The sequence below is a fragment of the Anser anser genome (assembly GCF_964211835.1).
Source record: "Anser anser genome assembly, chromosome: 5".
Classification (NCBI taxonomy): Eukaryota; Metazoa; Chordata; class Aves; order Anseriformes; family Anatidae; genus Anser; species Anser anser.
In genome coordinates, this window is record NC_139725.1 from 4,947,184 (window position 1) to 4,964,288 (window position 17,105).

The 17,105-nt window shown below is 35.4% G+C and overlaps 1 protein-coding gene across 1 annotated transcript in view; it reads left to right on the forward strand.

Annotated features, from left to right (window-relative positions):
- The window catches only part of INSC (INSC spindle orientation adaptor protein), a 510,527-nt gene that overhangs the window by 212,832 nt on the left and 280,590 nt on the right, over window positions 1-17,105 (forward strand). The window contains exons 26-27 of the mRNA XM_083840240.1: window positions 323-411; window positions 8,226-8,296. The gene's annotated coding sequence lies outside the window, so the exon portion shown is untranslated. The remainder of the gene's footprint in view (window positions 1-322; window positions 412-8,225; window positions 8,297-17,105) is intronic.

Consider the following 17,105-nt stretch of genomic DNA (forward strand, 5'->3'; position numbering starts at 1 on the left):
TAAGGGACCTAATACAGGACAACAAAGAAACACGAAGTGTAAAAGTAGCTATGAAGACTAGCTTGCAATGGATTGTTAAATAAATAAATTTTATCACTCTGCTGTATTAAATTACTTTGTCCTTAGTATAATAAGTGCAGTGAGACTGCACTTTCCTCCGCAGACCTTACATACTGCTGGTTTTTTCTTCATTATTCCCTGCCACTAAACTCTTCTACAGAGAGCTGTTCAAGTCAGGTCAGGCACTTATTAGCCTTCATATTTGATTCTGAAATGCTTTTTTCTCTTCCCATGCTTATGCTGCATGTCACTGTGATCACAGCTGCCTTTTGTTATCACAGTTAACCTGCCCTCTGCTGAAAGGGAACTGAATTATAAGGGCTGTCTGTGCACAGCTACAAGACCCAACAGGTAAGGCAGATGCTTCTCAGGCTAATTTAAGCATCTTGTTTTGAAGGATTTGAATAATGATTCTGCACTGGCATTAGCTGTTGGATGGTGGCACTTTGCCGGCTTTGATTAATTAGTGAAGTCAGTTGTGAGGGAAAAGGGTAGATGGTGCTTCAGCTCTGGCTTTAAAATGTGAGTGTTGGCAAAACAGCAATATAAATGCGTACGTGCTGATTGAATTTCTTGATTCATTTTAAAATCCAGCCCACACATTCCCAACTGTTTTGAAGTTGTAATGTGAAAGTGACTCTCAGTGGCTCTGAAAGTTTTTCCCAAATTGTGACAAAGTCAGAAGCTGAGGCATTATCCTCTCCTTGGTGTTTCTTTCATGTCAGCAGTAAATATTTCAAAAAGTTAGCTGTGTTCTGCTTTTTATTTTTCATGATGCACTCTGTCTGCATCTGACTGAGGCTAGCAAAACTTCTTGACACAACTACCGTAACAAAAGGACGAAAAATCAGAAAGAGGATATTCAGTTACAAAATGATCTCTCCTGTGATTATTCCCTGTACAATGGATTAAAGAACCTGCCTGTTAGCAAAGTTTTCTGAGTCAGCCTGTACCTTTGTTCACACTTTGTTGTACCAGGACTAAAGAATCATAATGGTTGGTGATAAAATACATGATATGTGGTGTCACACTTGAGGCACTAGGCAAAAAAGTCTGAATCCACAACCTTATTTTAGCTCCAAAGTCCCCACTACTAATAAGCAGAAGTTAATCCTCTTAGAAATGTTGTGGATTGTGTGTGGTGAGACCAGCACATTATTTCCTGTAAGCAGTGTAACACTATTCAATAACCTTTCACTGCTGCTTCTCCCTGAATTTTACAAGGTTGTAATTCATTCAGGATTGGTTCTGAACCAGTTCTTGTGCTGCAGGACTAAAACATGGCACAGACAGGTATTTCACCTGAATCAGGAATGTAGGATTTGGTCCCTTAGAAATACTTGACCCTCCAGAAATGGAAAAAATGTAATAATTAACTTGAGGAAACATTGGCTAGTAATACTGGAGAACTTGTTGGATGCATAAGCTGTTCCTCACTTTTATACTCTCTTGTAAAAATATATATATATATCTATAGTTACTATAAGAAAAATTGGGAAAACATCAAACCGTAATTAGAATGGCAGGAGAGAGTTTATACACATTATTCACAAAAACAAAATAGATAAGTAGTTATTGATTAAAGGGATGCATGCTTAACAGCAATTTATAAATCCAGGACTCAAAATATAATGTTTGTTTTAATGCTTTTAATTATTTAACATGCAGTGACATTTCTGTTTTGCCAACAGCAGCACAATAGGTCCCTAATGAACTGCTGTGAGTTACTAATAATTAAACCATCAGGCAGAAGCAAGGGGTGCAGCTTGTTATTAGATTAGCATTCTTAAATAATCATTCTTTTGTTTTCTGAAAAAAACTCTTTCTGAGAGTCTTCTACCCTGCCCCAACCCAACTAGATGCCAGCCATCTTGAAAGAGGTAAGTTTAGTCATGGCTGATGCTTGCAGAAGCTCTAACATACTTATTAAAAATCTGGACTTATTCATAGGACTGTGATGAAAGGTCGGTATCTGTGCATCAAACTCTAGTCCAACCAAACAAGTGAAAATCAATTGTTTGCAAAAAATGTTAGTGAATCTTTTTTCTTGCTCTAGTTAACTTTTATTTTGTGATCTGTGATCATTAAAAAACAAAACAAAACAAAACAAAAACAGGCTTGGAGTGCAATAAAAAGTTGGCTTACAGAGTTTCTTGAAGGGCAGTGTCAGAAGGCACTGGGTTGTTGAAAGATGCTCATCAGCAGGCAGCATATCATATTAGGTTGTGTAAACAATGGGTTGGAGATGAATAAAAAACTTAGTCTGATACCGTCAAGTAAAATCTGGTTTGTTTGTTTCTAAAATAAATATTCTGTTCTACTTGCATGGTAGCTTCAAAAGGAAGTAGAAGAAATAAACAGGGTGTTGAAATGGGAAAACAAGAATAATATGAAAAGAGATTGAAATACCAAGCCTTTTTATTTCAGTGTAGAAGGAATAAGAAGAAATATGATAAAGGGATCAAAAATAATGACTGGTGTAGAGAAGGTAGATCAGGGACTCTATTCACGCTTTCTCTTAACACTAAAACAAGAAAATATATAAATGAATGAAAAGGAGCCAAAGTCAAGAGTGACAGAAATAACTACTTTCACTTGGTTCCCTGGCAGAACTGGTAAAAGGTGCCACTGAATTACAGAATTTAGCAAGTTTTTTGTTTTCTTTTGTTTAAAAAAGATCTCTTGATTTTGAGAAATATTTAAAACCTGCAGGTTATATCCCCTCCAAAATTTCTGTTTTCACTAGAAGTTCATCTAGCTATTGGCAAAAACTTCCTTTTGAGTCATATAAATCCATAACCAGGCTTCTCTGGAAGCACGTGGGTCTGGCCTGAGTCAGAAGCTAGTTAAGGGAGTAGGTGGGACACTGTACTTCTTGCATCTTTGGTACCTTTTTCCCCATTGTCCAAGTTGGAAAATTCAGATGAGCCTGAACTGAACAGACAGTTCTGTACTGCTCATGCAGAAAAGCTGTGATGTGGATGCGGCAGGTGAGGGTGGGTCTCTGAGGAATGGACCATCCTTGTCCTTGTTGGTAAGCAGAATTTGTGCTGAAGAGAGTTTAGCCTAAAAGCTGTGGCAATAGAGTTACCTAGTATGTTTTATAGATGGGCTCCTGTATTGTGAAAAGCTTTCATAGCTGAGCAGAATAAGGTCTCATTTGTATTTAAAATTAATTCAGTAACTGGTGTTGAGAAGCTAATGCTGCAGTAAAAATTGAGTCAAAGGGAAGAGCCTATATAGAGATGTGAGGAGAAATCTCACTTAAACTTGGAAGAGGACTTTTGGCCTTTTTTTTTTTTTTGTCACTGAATTTTGCCCTACTTGTAAGAAATTAATATTGCTTATTTGACTTTTTTTTTTTTTTTGGTCAAATGTCCACATAAGTACTTATTTTACTTGTTAGCCCTATCAAGATCATATTTTATACATGGACTTTTCTTTCTTTCTTTTTTTTTTTTTTTCTTAAATGAGTGACAAGCACACTGACAATGCACACATAGTGCATTCTTGGGAGCATAAGTCCACCCCATATATTAACATATTAATACATGTCACCCTTAGGTCAGTCAGTCTCTAACACCATACTGGTGCTAAATGGGCATGACTAAAGTAATCCTGGACTGGTTCCAAAAGTATTATTTTATACAGATGTACACCTGACTGATGCTTCTCTTGTCCTTAGTCTTAAAGTAAATGCACATCTGATAGATTGCAGACCAAAGTCCTCCAGTGATTAACACTAGCTATAGCCTTGGGTCGGTATACTTGAGTGTATGCAACCCTTAAGGGAAAAACAATCTTAAATGTCCCATTGATGGTTAAAAATCTGTAGTGGTTATTTCTAAAATTGGAATTCTTTTCTCCAAGTTGGTACCTTCTTTTATAGGGCTATTAGATTACCATCAAACACAGAAGCTATCTCTGCCATATTCCCATAACCTATGAATTTTAATGTGCCTAGGTCATGATGTGAAACGTTTCACCACCTTGAGGCCCTTAGAACTGTATATATTGACAGTACTTCTTCCTCTCTGGTGTTTGCCAGGACCCACTTCACATTTTGAGAGACTTCTGGTAGCTGTGCCTCTGGTGTGTAGCGGGCTATTCAATTCATACATATTCCTTACAATTTTTTGCTAGGAACAGTTTTTGTTATACTCCACATGTACACATGGGGAGATTTTCCTTTTCCCCAGCTGTATTATCTCACCTTCTCATGCTTTATTCAGAGGGCTGTTATGTGACAGCCTGAGAAGAAACTTGGACCCTATAATACCGTCTTTCTACACAAGCACACTTGCTATCTCCACAAGCCACCCAAATGGCTCTTGGTTCATATGTAGAGAAAGATTTTAAGTGATATGTATTTTGAACTACCTGTATTGTATTGATTTACTGTAAAACTTTACTCTTTATATAAGCTAGTAGGCTCAGTGTCTCCTGAAGGCAGTATACATGGTGCAGGAAACAAGGTACTTCTTGTTCTCAGAGAGTCTTGATAAGTATGCTTGTTTTCCCACCTCTATATCTGCTTGTTTTCCCACCTCTATATCACAGACAGGCTACATGATTTCTCTTAGAACATTTTCTTAGATCTTCTTTTTGATTGCCTGAGTATTTGCTTTAAGTGGCCTGAAGTAATTCATAGGTTTTATGTTGCCCTGCTCTGGATCCAGTATTTATCTTAATTCTAACAATACTTGGAAGCCTTAGCATCAGAGGTGCTATCCCAGTGTTACTGTGCTTGCCCTGGCAAATGGACTGAGAAGCTGTCTGCATAAAAATCATGTTGCACAAAGACCGCACTAGCATGAAAGACAAAGCGACCAAATGCACAATGTGCTATGTTTTGCACTATTAACATTGATACTATATTAGAAGAAATGTGAAAATTGAACAGATTTTTACAACATTAATAGACAGTAACAATGCTGTTTTAAAATTTGCATTGCTGCAAAAGGTTTTCAAAAGTGGTTACTAGGGGCTTAATTTTGATCCCAATAAAGCAGATGTTTCTGAATTGCAGTTTGCCCAGTGTAGGAGGTTAGGAAAGCCTGCCTTAAAAATTATCTTTAAATTGTTCAAGTCATAGAGTAGCAGTTAAGCTGTCCTTGAGCAGTGGCCTTCACCAGATGTTTCACAAGAACTGACGGAGTTTTACAATAGGGAGGTTCAGGCTAAGCAATTTCCATTTTTCTGTCTGATTTTCCCAAGGAGTCATATTCCTTCCAAAAAGTTTGCTTTTACTGATGGAAGTTTTGGATATCCCTGAGAGAAGTATTGGTAGCACCACCATTTCTGTGTCTATGTCGGCAGGCAAGATGAGAACCTGTGTGTCATGGCCTCGCTACTGTAAACCTCACCACTGTACATGCAGAAGTGTATTTGTACTGTATGAGAAATACATTGTATGAAAAATACCTTTTTGAGGTTGGTTTTTGACTTTGCCAAAAATGGGCAGAATGAGGGATATTGCTTCATATTTGTGCCAGACAAAACCATCAAGAATATTTCCATGACTGCTACATGCATGAGACTTTTGGCAATTTCCTACCAGCACTTAGGGGATGGGACAACTAAGAGAATTCCCAGATCTTATGCTTTATGAACTAACTTACTGAATTGTTGAGGAGGTACTTTTTTAATGTTTGTGTGACTCTTACTTCTCCCTACTTGTATTTATACTTCTGAGAGTCTGAGGAATCAGAAAAAAAGCAGTGCAGGGAGAACTTCAACCCATTTTCAAAGATTCGCAAAACTCAGTTATTATGTGGGTTATTCTAACTGAATCACAACATAGAATCTTTTGAAATTTGCTTATCTGTCAAAAATATGTTATTCCATTTAAACTATGAAAAGACTAAGTAGATTCCATAATTTAGTATTTTGGCTTCTGACAGCTCTTCTTTTTCTTCTACTCTTTACATTTTGGGCCTTCCCCCACCCCCACCCCCCCATCCCCCTTGATGCTCTCTTCTGATGACACTTACAGGTGGCAAAAGAAGTAATTTGTGAAGGGAGTTAGGAGGAGAGTTTCTTACAGTAATAACTTTGCAATTCCTTCATGGTTTTTTACATCACATAAATAATCTTTATCACTTCAGGAAACTAATCTGAATATTAGATATTGGGCCTCTTGGATATGAGCCCCTTCTGAATATGAATACAAACTGTAAAAAGTCATGTTGAATCTTTTTCTATGTGATGCATCAGAAGTTCAGAAAAAGTTCTTTTTATTTTTACCTTCAAGAATTGTGATTAGCTAGAAACTATGCTTTCAGAACCTGCAAACAGTCCATTTATTTGCCAGCATCAGAATGAGACTCAGAGTTCCAGTGAAAACATCTTTTTGTCTGCTAATGTAATGGGTGCTTATTTTCTGCATCTTCATGTTACTTGGAAAAGCATCAGGGTTTCATTGTAAATCCATTATGTCTCCCATGGTCAGAAATTATAAATGACAACTAGTCCCAAGGTAAAGAAAAGAAAGTATTATTTTGTAGAGTAAAAAGGAGTTAAATCACTTTTTATCATGACTGTCCTCTTGGTTATGACATATTCAATGTATTATTTAGTTTAAGTGCATGATTAAGATAGAACTGGGGTACTTCTGGGGAGCATTTTCACAGACGTTATACTTACAGTACCTCATTCTGTGGTACAGAAGAAAGAAAAATGACATGTCCCTTTGTGAACCTATCCTTTTAAAATTAGGTTATAGATTATATAGTGGTGTGAGATCCTCTATGAATTTCTGGGTCAGAGGTACTTTGTTTTCTTTCTTTTATACAGCAAAACCCTTGTATCTTTATTAAAAATTTATTTGCTGTCAATAATTAAATGCTTATTATTTGATCTTTAATGGGGTCATGATTCCCATATTCCCATATTAATGAAATAATGCAAAAGTAAAAAATGCCTTTCAGTTGGAAAAATTACTTATTATTCTTTCTTTGTTCTGAGTAAAATAGTTTATCTTAAATTAAAAATTAAAAAATGAATATTCTTTAATCTTGGAATTAAATTAGTGCTAATTAGTTCTATTTTCTCTACAATATTCAAATGCTAAAGTCTTAGTCATTTCTTCAGAGTATTAATAGTGCCCTTTGGCTGTAATCAAGATTATCTTCAATTAAAAGCAATACAGTTAACTCAGTTACATTAACAGTTATTGTTCTCAAATCACAGGGTTAAGAATACAAATCCTGTGTATTTTCAGCATGGCTACATTGCTAGGGTGTGTGGTGCACGGATGTGTTATTTACACATTGAATCTAAAATGCAGTAACTTACCATGTGCTTCACTGATGAAATCCATTCGTATGTAAAATAAGTCTTTTAAGTGGTAACATACACAAAACTGAAAAATGGTGCATTAAGCTAAAACATTTTTTGGATTTGGTCAGTGTTTGAGCAGTGTTCCCCCCTTCCCAGCATACCCTTCATCCTGCACCTTTTACTGCAAACTCTGTGAAATATGGGGCATTTTTGATGAGTGAGTTCTGCTTGATCTTCACAGCTGTTATTCTCCTTTGTGAAGAATTAAAGAGCACTTGCCAGTCTGCAATAATTCATCTTATTTTATTAATTCTTTTTTTTAGTTCAGAAAATTTGTTACATAGAGTAATAGAGGACTTCAGCTGAAAACAGAAATATTTCATTCAAATTTCTTAGTGTATCCAATATGAATAAATGTTAGTCCCATAGAAACAGAAGAAAAAGGTTTTCATGCATGTTCACAGAACAGCTATTTCTGGCTTCAAAAGCTAAGCAGAGAACATGGGAAAATTCCTTTCACATGGCTATGTTTACAAACAAAAAGTATAAACATCGTAAGCAAACAGAACTGATGAGGGGAGCCTTGTTTGCTTGTTAGCAGATTACCACTCCAATTGCAAAACTAGTGTGATTCTGTCTCAGTAAAAATTAATAACAGTTGGTGACTTAAAAAAAAAATAAAATAAAAAATGTAAGAGTTGCAAAAATATTCTTATATTTCTATAAACACCTGTCAATATCACTTCTATAATGTATTCCTGCTAGAACAGAAAGAACAGTGGGCTCTAACACTTGATAATTTCCATCAGTTTTGATGAAATTTTTATACATCAGAAGCTTTTCTAAATTATAATCTCTTTATTATATATTTTTCTTATATTTAGATTCACCCATTACTGATCTGCAGACAGCAGTGGTGATTTTTCTGTGTTGCCACCCTTCAGAAGCTAATGAGGTAAATAGTATAACTGGACAGAGTCTGTTAGAAAACAAACTGTATTCAAAATCTGTTAGCGAACTTAATTTCAACAGGTTTCTAAGATCTTAAAATCTGTTTTCTCAAAGCATAAATGCAAGCAAAGGTTTTCTTTTAAATAACATTTCTGTTCTCTCAAGCAAATACCCTTTTTGAGTCTCAGAATGCTGGCACAGCCATCTTAGTTTGACACTGAGGCAATAAATCAAAAGGGATGGACAAAAATATGAAACCATACCCTTCAGAAAGAGCATTGTGTCTGTACATGCAAAAATAATTGCTTTCTTGGAATGTGACAAAAGAAAATTGAATATAAAATATGGTGTTAACAGACAACAAATCTAATTTTTAGAGGTTTCTATTTCTACCTCAGTCAAGAGGATTTCCTGAGGAATCATGTGTCTTTGGTACAATATATTAGAAAGACATAGTTGAGTTTAATGCTTCCTTTCTTGGAAGAAATGTAACATTTGCTAAACTTTCCCAGGATGTTACACTGTTTCTCTCAGAATGTGACTTTAAAAAAAACAATGAAGAAAAAAAACATAAAGCCCCAAAAAGAAAGGCACAATTACTTGTTAGATTGTCTTGTGATTTAAATGAGGCCCGGTAATTTTCTGGAAAACTGCTGCAATATTTTGTGACTTACATGACTAATTATCCTCTTAGGTCAAACCGGGAATATGGGACTGCTCTTTAGTCCCAAGCATGCCCCCTGACAAAACATACAAAACTTGATTCCACATTGTATCTGTCTGTTCTAGCAAGTTATCTCTTTTCATAGCTTCATTGCTGCTAGAGGCCTCAGTTTACTGTTAAAGGTTACAGGAGCCTTATACATACTTGCATTTGATTTTCAGACTGGGCTGCCAGTCATCATTTCATCATTCATGTAATTACAATTTTATTACTGACTGTAACCCTTGAGCAGAAGTTAGTCCAGAATTTCAAAGTCTCATATTTTCTATCTGGCTTTACCTGTGGGTGATATGATCTCTTCTGTCTCTCCTATATCTCTCCTAGCAGGAGAGTTCGACCTCCAGTTCTGTTGCTGGGTTTAGCCCCCCTGCAGAAAGTATTGGGAAGGATATGTAAACAGAGGCTGTAAGTAAGGATACATGCAGGCTTGGGGTGCGGAGTGCCTCTTTCAGTATTGTTTGTATTTCACCGTTAGGTGAGCTGGTATTGGAGTATGCTGGGCTATACGCTGGTCACAGTCATAGAGAATTTGTCACAGTGCAGCTAAAACTGGGATGTGTTTTGTTATGTATTTTGCTAATTACTCCAGGCTTATTTTTTTTTTTTCAGCAAGACCTATGTTTATACATATTTATGTATGAAAGTGTGAAGAACAGATATACAAAATTCCTCAGGACAGCAGCGATGTGTCCTCAAGCACACCTGGTGTACAGGTGTACTCCCAGGCATCTCATTAAACCTCAGATAATTCACCTTTGCAATACATAAATGGGAATACAGTGTCTCTTAGTACAATCTCTTTTTACGTGTTAGCTTATTGTGTAGAAGAAAGAATTAGTTTGTCATCTTTCTTCAATTTACAGTTGGTGAGGAAAAATGGCCTTTACTATCTCAGTTGATTTCAATAGGCATTGGGTCTACCTGTTAGAAAAAAAAATAATAAAAAAATCCAAGATTTTGATTAGAATGAATTTTGATTGGAATGTTTGAAATCTGATTTTTTTTTCAACATTTTCTTTTTAATAGCTTTCCATAAAATCAGCTGCTCAGATACACATTTTATTTCTGAGTACTTTATTTCCCAAATATTTTCTTTATTTGCCAGAGGGAAGCACATTAATATGAACGTAACTGTCAGCCTGAAAGCCGTGACACTGGAAAAATATTCAGACTGACTAGCTGATCTGAGTTGCTATATTAAAAAAAAAAAAAAAAAAAAAAGAAAAAAGAAAAAGAAAGAAAAAAAAGAGAGAGAGGGAGAAGAAGCAACCCAGCCAAATGAAGTCTTTTTTTTTTCCAAATCACATTGTGGCAAGAATGAGGGAAAAAATGTTTTGTGTTTTTTTTTTTTCCTCACAAATCTACAAGAGCTGAAAATATGAAATTCAAAGTTCATTCTCTACACAGAAATGAGGAAAAGAATGAAAGAACTCCATCAACCCCAGAGCTCTACTTTCACTTATAGAGCTGTACATTAACTCCTCTGATGTTATTATATTATGAAATTCACAGTGAATTAAGGCAAAGCCAGCTCATCATTGATTTTTCAGTCTAACTTGAAATCAGCAAAGAATTAGAAATATTTATATACATGTAGAGAAGGTCAGTCACTTTGGTACCTCACTAAGAACCACCCTGAAAACCTGGTCCTGTCACCAAGCACGGACTCTTTTGACTCTGCCCAGCCGACGAGGAGATTCACCTTGAAATCAGGCTTTGGGAAAGGCAGTGTAGAAATCTCAATGCAATATTGTAGCATTTTCCATTTTTACTGTAAGTGAAGGATCTCCCCTTAACAAGTAATATTTTTTGATGTTTCAGGGTGTAGTTTAAGAGAGAGTGAAACAATCATTTCCCAGGTAGTGTTAGTGATGTGCAAGAAATTGTCTCAAAAGGTTTCAGGAATTTGATTGACGAAATGAAACATGGTCCTGACGTCAATTTACTGAGATTACTTTTTAATGAATATGACTTCAAAAGCATATGCAAAATTAAGATCAGTCACAAAAATTGCATTTGGATATTGCATTTAAAGAATGATAATACATAATGTATTGGAAATTAACTTTTATAACCTACAGAAAATGATTCTTGTTGCTGGCTCTCCCAATTTGTGACAACTTTGGCAGTAGAAATATTAATTACAAGCAAAGGAAACCTGAATTATAATTTTTTTATTAATATCACCTGTGTGCCAGATAACGCCCTCTTAAAATATTAATGTGCATGATTAGGGACTGCTTCTACAGTCAAATCCTGCTTATCTCTCACATGAAACTTCTCTCTGAAGTTAAAGAATGTGTGTGTCTTTCAAATCAGGATTTGGCCCGAATTTTCCCCTGTGCTCTTTTTCATAATTTTCATGCTCATAATTTTTCTTTAGAGAAACTGTATTCCTAGTGAAGACAATAAAAACGTTCACAGTAACTTTAATGACAAAGTGATAAATTCCTTTGACAAAAATACATATAGCATCATTAAGGATATATTAATTTATACAATATTTACCTGATTTGAGTGTTTTGATCAAAGATGGTCGAATTTAAGATTTAAGAAAAAAGCTAAACGAATTGGATTTATTTTCTCTTGGTGAAAAGAAGAGGAATCTTGACTGTGGCCTTTCCATGCCTAACAGCTGTTATCAGGAACGTGCTGAATTGCTCTTCATATCTGTCAGGTGAGGGACAAGAGGAAATCAGCTTAGTTTGTAGAGAAAGGATGTGGCCATATGGGGAAAAGTAAATATATAAATCTCACTGTGAAGCTAAGTAAGCAGGTAAACACCACTCTCCCTAAAGGAAGGACTATAACTTTAAAGAACTGGTAGCTTTTCCTGGGAAATGTTTATTTAAGGACAGATGACTCTACCTCTGGGTCATGGTATTAGACACAATGATCTACTGAGGTCTTTATCATCCATGTAATTGTCTGACTTAATGATTGCAAGAACTTATCACCAAAGGCTAAGGAAAAAAAGTGTTCTTGTTCTGTGATTATAAGGGAGAAATGCATTACCGTCGTTCTCTTTTGCTTCCTTCTCCCTTATTTCAAAGGTGATGATGATATAAAGTTTCCCAGCTTTCTTTTTATGAAGACTTATACTTTAAAGAACTATCACAGAATATATTTGACTTTTTGATACTTGATGACTGACAGTGCTCAAGATGTTTCCTTCCTGCTGTATACATGGTTGCACTCTGGTAGATGTCTCAGTCTCATCTAACCATCTTCAATTTAATTGTATTTAAAAGGAAGAAATGTAGAAAATGCGTCATGAGAGAAGGCATACTAGCTGCATATAGCTTAAATCTTCTTGATGAGGGGTAGGAGTAATAGGTAGAGGTACGGTAGCTTCAAGGAAAGGCTGGGTTCTTGCAACCTGTTTTTCTCCACAATAAGAATGAAGTGAAGCTTTTCCTACCCGATTATTAGCTGAAAACTAGAGGCTCTTATTAGCCTAATCATCTTTCCACAAAGAAAGAATGGCAGAATGTTGGAAACGCTCTCTGGACCAGATCTGATTCTTCTCCTCCACAGTATGCAAAAGGTTTGGTTCTAAACATACACTGTTTTTCCCCAGAGATTTGATAAGTATCACTTGCAATTTATCATGTTACTTTAATAACATATTTGATGCGACTAATGATGCTGTAAGAATAATTATATAATTTAATTGTGATTCTCTTTAGATTGTCTCCTTTTTGCAATAAGCTGAAGCATACCCACATGTGAAGAGATGCTCTGTGTAGCTTGATAAAAACGGTTTTATCTAAGCACATTTGAGAGCTCTGTATTTGCTATAGCTAAGTTGAATAAAAGTGAAAAATCTAATTTTATATGTAAAAGGAGAATATTTTCCAAAGGAAAATAAGGGAGGGGGTGGGTGGGCGAACTACCTTACCATAAAGCTACTCATGCATTATTAATCTAATTTCCTATGAAGTTTGAACAAAAAGCATGTTGAGACATTACTCTCTGTTTCCGTGTTAGACTGTGTTCATAATGCTCTCTCCCATTTTATGTAACATATTCTTCAGCCTAAATAAGATATACTTGAAGCCTCAGGATTTCCGTGCCTTCAAAGTGCTCTGTTTCATTTCTAAATATAGATTTTGAAGCACAAGAAGCTTTAAGTTTGGTACTTCAAAGGCTGTTCACCTTTTTAGGTAACCCCTAAGTTGGCTTTAGTATTTGTTTATTACATGCAATTCTTCACAAGAAGCACCAGCCTGTTTTACAATTAAAGGCTTTGAGCATATTTACTGTAGCTACATAAAATATTTCTGCCTGAGTGTTACATGAGTTCTGTTTCTGTGTTAAGCAAGGAGTTTACCTGATACCTAGTATCTACACGAGTCCTTTTCTAAAGGTAATTATTATGGTAACTCAATGTTCAACACTTCCATTCTCCTCACTAACCACAGGCAAGAAGGAGACAGCACCTGCAGGCTGTCCCAGGGTGCTTACTGAGAACAAGCTATAGTGCTGGAACCCAAGACTCAGGAGTCAAACATTGCAATACTTCCATTCCTGGATAATCAAGGCTCTTTCTGGTCTCAGTTTTTGATTTCAGGTATGACATATGTCTGGGCCTGTTTGGAAGCTTTTCTCAACTGTACATGAGCTTTAAGTTCTGGCACCGAGTAGCAGAACGTACTTACAGACATGCTTAGGAGCAGCTTTAGTTCCGTTGGATTCAATCATAGCCAAAAAAAAAAAAAAAAATGGTATGAGAAAGCCTTTTTTATATTTGTTAAGAATTACTATACATAGTATGACAGTATCCAGTTCCTCTTTTTGGTAAATTTTCATTTTTGTTGTTGTCGAATTTGGTTTTCATTGCCTGTTCACAAGAAATCTATCTGAAGAAATACTGAAGTATGGTAAGATAACCATGCTTTCAATTCCTTTGCATAAGAAAATTACTGAACACAAAGCATACCAGATAAAATATAGTTTTGGTATAGGTAACTTTTGAGAGTACTGTGCTCTTTTTTCTAAGAGACCTACCTAAGTAATATATGTCTGATTTCTAACCTAAAATTAAATAAGCATCACTTCAAACACAGCTCCTAAGAACCTGCATATCTTCTGTATTGTCACAGTAATTGTTTTATCATCTCACTTCATACTATCTTAACTATAAGACAGAAATTAATTTTTGAAACTGCATTAACTAGTGAGATGTGTGGGCTAAAATATATGTAGCTAGAAATTTTGGAGATATTTTGCTTGTCTCTTTCTTTTGGAAATGCTTTGAATTTTTTGGGCTTCCTCTCCAGTTAGATGTATGAAGACTGTCACATGAGATAGGGAGGACATGAAAGCTGTTCTTCAAGCTTAGTGAATAAACTTGAACTTCACTAGAGTTTAATCTCAACAAAGTTTGTGACAGATTAAGTAAAAATTATCTATTTGCTATTGCACGAATAGTATTTTTGTCTCATAATTCATGTATATTTTGTGTTTATTGAATATGACCAAAACTATCTTCTCTTAAGTTAGTAAATTTATCTCCTGTCATTTCTCTCAGATAGGACTCAGGCTTTCCAGGAAATTTCACTTTTCATGTTTTTATTGTTGTTTGAAATTGTGATTCAACTGGCATTAGCAGCGAAGTCTCAGTTTTGAGTATACAACAGGTTTCAATCACATTTCAGGTTTGGTGCATATGCCCAATAAAACTACCCTTCTTCCCCCACAGAAAAGCTAAGGAAGTGATTCAGCATTTCCAGATAGGAATATTTTGGCATGCTTTTTTTTTTTACTACTAATAATTTTTATTTTTAAATATAGAAAACTGCAATGCAGTACTTCGATGGTTTTGATACAAGTACAAAAACCTTCATAAAATATTCCAACCAAAAATTAAACAAACAAACAAACAAAAAGCTTATTTGTAGGAATTATCCAATTTAATTTTTTATCTTAAGAAAACTAACAAATTCATAGAAAATTTTCAGGAAAACATTCAAGAATTCTTCACTGTTTTTTTTTTTCTTTTTTTTTTTTTTTTAGTGGGATACTGACAACTTCTAACCACTGAGAATTAGTCTGATTCCTTGTATTTAATATTCTGTAGTCTGAGGATTATCCAGCTGTGAATGGGCCTGTGAATGGGCCTGTTCATTCAAAGTGTTCCTCTCTGCATGGAAGGAAGGTAGTGAGATGATTCCCTAGTACTTTCCCTCAGGTTTACAATTACATTGTATAGAAACCATGTAGGAAGCAAGTTTCAATATGTCCTTCATCTTTCTAAATATTTCTGGTTGTTCTGATATAGGTGATCCTGTACTCCTCAGGATTGTATTCTCTTGTGAGCACTACTTTCCCTTCCTGATTCTCCATGTGTTTAATACTTTGCTTTTTGCCAAAGCATATGACTCTTGTCCCACTACTAGATTTTAATGTGTACCTTTGAATCTCAAAAATGCAATAGATTTTTAGCACTAACAAATTAGTGATTACAATTCAAAACCCTTTTTTTCTTTATCATTTTCGTATGATTTTCTGACATCAGTTTGTTCACTGGATTCACCAGTCTGTTCGTTACATAATTTTTAATTAAGTAGCAAACAAGTCTAGCTTTAAACTTTATCTCATCTTCATTGCTAGGACTGGTATTCTCTTTTTTTGTTTGTTTGTTTGTTTGGTTGTTTTTTTTTGTGTGTGTGTGTGTGCGTGTGTGTTGTTTTTTGTTTGGTTGGTTGGTTGGTTGTTTTTCCCTAACTAATTTTACCAAGTGCATCTTTCCACAAAGCATTCCTCCTCATTTCCTTTGCTCTAACATGCAACAAAACTCAATCTTTCAACTTGGAATTCTTCCAGAAGCAGATGATATTGGTCTTCTGTATCATATGATTCTTGCTCACGTTATTGGTCATATTTCTCCTGTGAAGAGTCTTTTGATTAATTCTTCTCATTAGTCAACTTGGTAAACAAATTACTGCAGGAAGCTTAAAAGCTTGGGTTGAAAGCCAGAACAGAAGTAAAAGATATCTTGTTTGTAAGTCACTATTTTCCCTTGAAAATATCATCTCCTCTTCTATCAGGTTGTCATTTGAGGCTGCTAGAAGTTTTTATTACTCTGGGTTAATTGCCTCTGGCACAATAATCTCGGATTTCTCTTGAGAATCACTGATAGCATACTCTTTCCTTCTGAAATAAAATTATTCTCCTGTCATGAGAGGTGTGACAACTTTTTAACATTTCTTTAAAAAAATAACATCAATAACATCAGGATCCATATTCCATATTCTGCCTTCTAATTCTGTTTTTTCACCTCTCCTTAGGGCATTGTTTTTCTGTTACTAGGTAAATCTTCTCCAGTTTGACATGCCAGTTGAAACTGTGCCATACATTAGTATTAGTCTGATAAATATAACTAGTGTGTACGTGAACATTGCAGTGCAAAAACACATTGGACTTTTTTTAATTCATCCATTCACACAGTTCAGATTTAGATTACCTTTCTGAATACAGACATATTCAAGAATACCTTTTTGTTGTATGTCTGTGTCTTCTAGCATCTTTCTCATAATGGATTAATTCACTAAAATCCTCTAGGAAGTAGGGACTGTTGAAAATTAATTGTCTTCTGTAAATGCTTGGAAATCTTTCCACATAGTTAATGTATTTTAAACAAATCATGGTAATATGACAGGTAAGAATAAAGTGATATAACAGTGTAACTATTTTTGTTTCTGGAAATACCTTTCCCAAGAGGAACACTCCAGAAAGTGATATTTTTGTCAGTTAGTGACTCTTGCATCAGCTGTGATGTAATTCTGGAACTTCCATTTCTCTGCTTGTCCATGGAGGGGAAGCATGAGAACACCGCTGTCCTGGGGCTGGCAGCGATAAGAGTGATAGTGGTAAGCGTGATTGACTGTGGCTTCTGCAAGAGCCCCGTGTTCAAAATTCCAGAGCATGGGGAGGGCAGAATAGAGTTGTCACTGACATTCTCACCATATTTGCAATTAGCAAACATGCTTCATATACGTTTCAATGATTTGGGAATGGAAAAATGTATTCTGCCTTTGAACAGAAGCCACTGAAGATTTTCTGAAAAAATGCCTGATTGGAAATT